At 46.1% G+C, this 7609-nt stretch overlaps 1 long non-coding RNA gene across 1 annotated transcript in view; it reads left to right on the top strand.

Moving 5' to 3' along the window:
• The first annotated feature begins 4171 nt into the window (after positions 1-4171).
• Positions 4172-7609, top strand: part of LOC137348233 (uncharacterized) — a 103054-nt gene continuing 99616 nt past the window's right edge. Inside the window, exon 1 of the long non-coding RNA XR_010969104.1 lies at positions 4172-4426. This is a non-coding gene — a long non-coding RNA (uncharacterized lncRNA). The remainder of the gene's footprint in view (positions 4427-7609) is intronic.

Genomic DNA, 7609 nt, shown 5'->3' with positions numbered 1-7609 from the left:
TCACGAAAGGCGCAATATAAATGCAAGTCTTTACAGAGGTATTCAAAATTAGGAAGGGTTTTAACAGAGTAGATAGGGAGAAACTATTTCCACTGGCAGGAGGGTCAGTAACCAAAGGACATAGATTTAAGGACATGCAGAGAATTCTTTTTATGCATCGTTTTGCTATGACCTAGAATGTGCTCCCTGAAACGATGGTGGAAGCAGATATAATAGTAACTTTCAAAAGGGAATTGGATAAATACTTGAAGGGGAAAAGTTTACAGAGCTATGTGGAAAGAGCAAGCATGTGGGACTAATTGGATCGCTCTTCCAAAGAGTTGGGGCAAGCACGATGGGCCAAGTGGCCTCCTTCTGTGTTGTACGAACCTAGAATTCTAAGGAGGAGGAAATCCATTAGTGCCAGTAATGGTACTGGGAGAAAAATAAATAATTTAGCACAACTGCCACAAACCACAAGAATATCGATAAATCTAGGCTTGTCTACCTTTAAGGTTCAGTGATGTTTCCCACACCACCCACTCCAGTACAACTCCCCCAGCAACCACCATCATCTGATCCATAGAGACAGCCAGCTAACTCGTGTATTTATTTATTTTCAGGTCCATATTCACAAATTATTGATCTGTCTGATTTAGGCTTTGTGCTGTCAATTTCTCCCAGTCTTTGGGCAACATTTTGTGACAGACCTGCCACAGTCGCGTACTGACTGTTCCACCACACTGCAGCCGAGGAGCCATCAGCTGACAGTATTGGATGTGGTATTGACCAGATTGTTTTAATGAGGAGTAGAGCACAAGACAAACTAAATAGTTCATTAAATGAGTTTACTGTTAATCCCCTTTAGGCCTGTGAAACCTATTGGTTCCTGTCACCTGGATTATTTGCTTTGTAGGAACATAGTGATAAAAAGCTACTGGGCCCTATTATAAAAGTTTTCATAAGTTGGGGGTGTGGGGGGGCGTGCGTGGGGGAGAAGAGAATTTGAGCAACAAAAAAAAAGTAGGGTGATGTCGGGAAACACTTTACCAAACAAAAGGTAATGGAAATCTGGAACGCTCTCCCCTAAAAAGCTGTTGAGACTGGGAGGGGGGACAATTGGATATTTCAAAACCGACATATTTGTAATGTGAGGGTACTAAGGGCTACGGAACCAAGGCAGGCAGATGGAGTTAGCATTGGAACAGGAGGAGGCCATTTAACCCCTCAAGCCTGTTCCGCCATTCCGTCAGATCATGGCTGATCTGCGACCGAACGCCATATCTTTGCCCTATATCCCTTAACACCTTTGGCTAACAAAAATTTATCAATCTCAGATTTAAAATAAACAATTAATCTCGCATCACCTGCCATTTGCGGAAGAGTGTTCCAAACTTCTACCACCCTATGTGCGTAAAACTGTTTCCTAATTTCACTCCTGAAAGTTCTGGCTCTAATGTTTAGACTCTGCCCCCCAGTCCTAAGCCTGGATTTTGCAACCCTAATAGTGATGAATGCTGAGACGTTCGGCGCTATTGAGGGTTGAAAGGGAGCCGCAACTGCCGGCAGCCGTACATATGCAGACTTAGGCCAGCAACAGGAAGTTGCTGTGGTCAGGAATCCACTCCAAAGAAGTCTCCAATGGTGGTCCCGCCAGTCTGCTCTTTAAAGCAGCAGGGACCAGTACTGTGTGAGTTTGGGCCAATTGCCCACAAGTTGCACAGATTTTTACATGCCTTGTGTTAGAGCTGGTCATTATAGTCATTGGCCTGTTCCGAAAGGATTTCTCTGTTGCGTTTAGCAACTCCACCATTCCAGGAATGCACAAGCAGCAGCATTTTAGGTTTGGGTGCAAAAGTATGAGAAATAAGTCTGAGTTCAAATAAAAGTTTTCTTTAATTAAAGGAGTATTGGAACATAACCTTTAGTACTGCCTGTATTTGTTCAAACCTTATATCAAGTGTTGCCTTGATAGTTTACAGTATTTTTGAAATTAGTAATTTTTCTTTTTGTTTCTGTTTTCTAACCTTCTTCCCTGCTGTGCTGAAAGGTCTGATTCCCACTGGGATGCTGTTCCACTGCCTTGGTCACTCTTAGGTGTTAACATTGGCACTGAACCTTTGTGGGCTATTTTCCTCAGGGAGAAGCATTATAATTGAATGGCTTCTGAAGTCTATACAGGGGCAAATTTCAGCATGGGTTACTGCATAAGGAGCAGAGACCCTAGCTGATTTTTCCTATCTTGAACCAGGGGGCACATTGACCAATTGAAACTACTGGATTCTCTGGCTTCCTATTCTTTTTGAATTTCATTTTACTGTTTTAAGTTTTAGTTGTTTCTAAATAATTATCTGGACTTTAACTTTACTGGAACTTTTTTTTAATGGTTAATATATTTCCAGACTTTTATTTCCCTGCCATTGGTGGCTGTGCCTCCAGCCGACTAGGTCATAAGCTCTGGAATTCGCTCCCTAAACCTCTCCAGCTCTCCACTTCTCCTATCTCCTTCAGGACATTTCTTAAAATCAACCACTTTGACCAAACATTTGGTCACTTGTCCTAATGTCTTCTTTGGTTCAGTGTCAAATTTTGTTTGATAACACTTCTACATCAGGCGTCAGCTGTGGCTTAGTCAGTAGCACTATTGTCTTTGTAATTCCCAAGGTTCTGGGTTCAAGCCCCACTGCAGGGATTGAGCACTAAAATCGAGGTTGACACTCCAGTGTGGGGAGTGCTGCAGTGTTGGAGATGCTGTCTTTCAGATGAGATGTTTAAATTGATGTCCTGTCTTCCTGCTTGGGTGGATGTCAAAGATCCCATGGCACTATTTTGAAGAAGGGTAGGGGAGTTCTGCCCAGTGTTCTGACCAATATTTATCCCACAATCCACATCACAAAATCAGATAATCTGGTCATTATCACATTGCTGTTTGTGGGAGTTTGCTGTGAGCAAATTGGTTACCACGGTTCATGCATTACAACAGTGACTACACTTCAAAAAGTACTTCATTGGCTGTAAAGTGCTTTGAGATGTTTACTGGTTGTGAAAAGCACTACATAAATTTCTTTTTTGTCTTTTATGCAGCACCTTGGAATGTTTTACTACCTTAGATGTACTATATAAATGCCAGTTGTTGCTAAGCATATATCCAAAAATTTTTTACACAACTGAATTATTTTACGATGCTAGCATAACAGTCAAGTCTTCAGTTTATATAAAAAGCAAATAGCTCAATTATAACTTTACAACCAATGCCTTCATTATCGCTTGTCCTGATTCTCTCCAACATTTAAACAGGAACAAGTCCTATATTTCCTCAAGGCCTGGACACAATTCTGAGTTAAATGGACGAAGAACAGTGGGGCGTGGGAATTAGGACGGGGCCAGGAAGTGCTGGATCTCCTCCAAAAGGAACGACTATAGGGAATTCCCACTCGCGGTTGGATCATGTGGAAGTCGTGTCCATCCTCCAGTCTCTTGGTCTGTCTCACCTCCTGGTCTAACAGCAGCAACAGCCAGTTCATCCACTCGTAGCTGGCGGCCTTTCCCTAGCTCTGGACGCTCATTGCCCAGGTCCTGGGCTGATCCTCATAGCGTTGGTCCTCTCCAAGCCCGAGGAGTGGTAGGTCCAACCTGCTGCTGCCAGGGCTTAGAGCCCCATCCGCCACTTGCCAACCCTCAGATCTCGCAGCTCAATCAGCTCCGCCATGGGGAAAGGGACAAGAAGCAAGAGAAGGAGGAAGGGAGAGAGTTTAAACCCTCTGGGAAAATGGCAAGGGATGCTCAGGCTGAAGTTCAGATAAAAGACATGGGAGATAAAAGTGATTAACATTAAATGATGCAAAAATCTCACAGATAAGAAAAGATATAAAATATCAATATTTATATAAACTCTTATAGACAAAAAATAAATGTAATTTAACCGAGTTGGTAAAACTGCAGAAACCAGAGGAGAAAATAAACTGAGAGACAAGCTGAAATGTTCTGGGCAGTCAAAGTTCGTTAAGTTTTTAAAAAATATTTAAAAGTTTATAAAATCTTTTAAAAAGTGCTTAAACTGTTTAAAAGTATTATAAAACACTCACCTGACTTTGAGTTGAGACTGACCTCGAGGGGTGTGTCTTCAGTGCGTGATGTCATTAGCGGGCGTGGTTTCACCAGGAATGCACCTCCCTGCTAGGCCTCACAGATCCTTGCTACAGGAAGAAGTTGAAGTTCTTGCTGAAGTCAGCAGTGAACACCGCTGCCTCATTGCTGACCGCAAAATCTGGGCCCTCGATTCTCCAACCAGCGGAAATAGTTTCCCTCTATCCACCCTATCTGTTCCCTTAATAGCTTGAAAACTTCCATCATATTGCCCCTTAATATTCTACAATCCAGGGAATACAACCCGAGTTTGTATAATCTCTCCTCGTAACTTAACCCTTGGAGTTGAGGTATCATCCTGGTAAGTCTATACTGCACTCACTACAAGGCCAATATATCCTTCAAGATACTATGATCTAATTGGCAAAGTATTAGCTGTAGAGTTAGAGGAGGTGACCAGAAGTAGGTTTTGACATTGGGGAGGGAGTCAACTGTAGGAGTCAGGATCAGAGTTTGGGGCCAAAAGATGGCTAGAAGCTCTGTCGCTGAATGTGGAGCAGAGGAGGTGGATGCATAGTATTCCAGAGTCTGATGTGCAGAGGGCACAAAGAACTGGGGAGAGGTGGCAAGGTGGGGAGGGGTGAGTCCACAGAGGGACTTGCAAATGAGAACAGAGATTTTGAAGTCAAAGGGCTTCCAACACAAAGAAGTCCAGCCGTCGGGGTCGAAAGCGGGAGACGACCCCACACTGATGGACGGTGGGACCCTGCAGTTGCATTCTACCAGCAGCGGCCAATTAACAGGCTGCTGCTGGGACCGCTGCCTAGTTGAGTGTGGTGGCCTGCCTCCCAGAGCTGCTGACCCAATCACGGTGGCCACTGCTGAGGCTGCACGACAGGGAAGAGGGCGTCTCCAGGCCGTGGTGCCCTGTAGACCACGTAAGCTTTATCAGCAAGCTGGGGCCAGGCAGGCAGGCCCCAGTGACCAAGGGAGGTGGCATATTCCATCGTCGGTGCTGTAGCTACAGGGGTGGCCATTGCCGCCGGGGGTGGGGGGTGGGGGGGGGGCCTCCATGGGCCATGGTTAAGGAGGGCCCTCCCCCCACATCTCAGGCACCCACTGGGAGGCTGCCAGGGTTTATCTGGCAGTCTCCCCATGCAGCGGCGACCCCTCCCAATGCTGCTAAAATGCCAACGGGGGCAGGAGGTGGACCTTAATTGGGCCCTTAAGTGCCTCAATTGGCCGCCCAATGGGCAGCTGTGCCACTGAGGTTCCTGCCGCTGGTAATATGCCATGGCAGCAGGAAGACATTGGCCTGTCCTTCCGACACCTTCCACTGCCATATTACCAGCCCTCACCACTCCCAGCCTGTCTCCAAAAGGCTGATAAAATCCAGCCCATTGTGTTGGGGTAAGGGGAATCAATGGCGATCAGTGAGGACAGGGATGATTGGGATGCAGTGCAAGAATGGATGTGCTGGACGATAATCCTTTGGATAATTTAGGCCCAGTAAATGTTGCCCTGGAATCTTCAGACTGGTGTGTCAGATACACAGCCTGATTGTGCTCAGCTATGCCCATTCATCCAAACAGCGGAAGCAGCATGCAATAGACAGAGCTAAGCGATCCCACGATCAACAGATCAGATCTAAGCTCTGCAATCCTGCCACATCCAGTCGTGAATGGTGGTGGACAATTAAACAAATAACTGGAGGAGGTGGCTCCACAAATATCCCCATCCTCAATGATGGGGGAGCCCAGCACATCAGTGCAAGAGATAAGGCTGAAGCATTTGCAACAATTTTCAGCCAGAAGTGCCAAGTGGATGATCCATCTTGGCCTCCACCTGAGGACCCCAGCATCACAGATGCCAGTCTTCAGCCAATTCGATTCACTCCGCATGATATCAAGAAGCAACTGAAGACACTAGATACTGCAAAGGCTATGGGCCCTGACAACATTCTGACAATAGTACTGAAGACCTGTGCTCCAGAGCTTGCTGCAGTACAGTACTGTTGCAGTACAGCTACAACACTGGCATGTACCCGGCAATGTGGAAAATTGCCCAGGTATCTCTTGTACACAAAAAGCAGGACAAGTCCAACCCGGCCAATTACTGCCCCATCAGTCTACTCTCGATCATCATTAAAGTGATGGAAGGTGTCGTCAACAGTGTTATCAAGCAGCACTTGCTTAGCAATAACCTGCTCAGTAACACTCAGTTTGGGTTCCGCCAGGGCCACTCAGCTCCTGGTCTCATTACAGCCTTGGTTCAATCATGGACAAAAGAGTTGAACTCAAGAGGTGAGGTGAGATCGACTGCCCTTGACATCAAGGCAGCATTTGACAGAGTATGGCATCAAGGAGCCCTAGCAAAACTGGAGTCAATGGGAATCGGAGGAAATCTCACTGCTGGTTGGAGTCGTACCTAACGCAAAGGAAGATGGGTGTGGTTGTTGGAGGTCAATCATCTCATTTCCAGGATATCACTGCAGGAATTCCTCAGGGTAGTGTCCTAGGCCTAACCATATTCAGCTGCTTCATCAATGACCTTCCTTCAATCATAAGGTCAGCAGTGGGATGTTCACTGATGATTGCACAATGTTCAGCACCATTTGCGACTCCTCAGACACTGAAGCAGTCCATGTAGAAATTCAGCAAGACCTGGACAATATCCAGGCTTGGGCTGATAAGTGGCAAGTAACATTTGCGCCACATAAGTGCCAAGCAATGACTATCTCAAACGAGAGAGAATCTAACCATCTCCCTTGACATTCAATGGCATTATGGTCGCTGAATCCCCCATGATCAACATCCTGGGGGTTACCATTGACCAGAAACTGAACTGGAGTAGCCATATAAATACCGTGGCTACAAGAATAGGTCAGAGGCTGGGAATTCTGTGGCAAGTAACTCACCTCCTGACTCCCCAAAGCCTGTCCACCATCTCCAAGGCACAAATCAGGCATGTGATGGAATACTCTCCACTTGCCTGGATGGGTGCAGCTCCAACAACACTCAAGAAGCTCAACACCATCCAGGACAAAGCAGCCTGCTTGATTGGCACCCCATCCACAAACATTCACTCCCTCCACCACCGATGCACAGTGACAGCAGTGTGTACCATCTACAAGATACACTGCAGCAATGCACCAAACCCGCGACCTCCACCACCTAGAAGGACAAGGGCAACAGATGCATGGGAACACCACCACCTGCAAGTTCCCCTCCAAGCCACACACCATCCTGACTTGGAACTCTATCGTCGTACCTTCACTGTTGCTGGGTCAAGATCCTGCAACTCACTTCCTAACAGCACTGTGGGTGTACCTACCCTACATGGACTGCAGCAGTTCAAGAAGGCAGTTCACCACCACCTTCTCAAGGGCAATTAGGGGTGGGCAATAAATGCTGGCCTAGCCAGTGACACCCACATCCCATGAATCAATAGAAAAATTCCTTTTTGAAATATTGGGGTCTCCAGATAGAAAAAACTTCAAATAATATTTAAATGTAAATATTTGGACAGAAGTTCACTGTGTCAT

This window comes from Heterodontus francisci, chromosome 33 (genome assembly GCF_036365525.1).
Source record: "Heterodontus francisci isolate sHetFra1 chromosome 33, sHetFra1.hap1, whole genome shotgun sequence".
Taxonomy (NCBI): Eukaryota; Metazoa; Chordata; class Chondrichthyes; order Heterodontiformes; family Heterodontidae; genus Heterodontus; species Heterodontus francisci.
The sequence above is the reverse complement of the archived record's forward strand: the minus strand, read 5'-3'. Positions and strand labels throughout refer to the sequence as shown.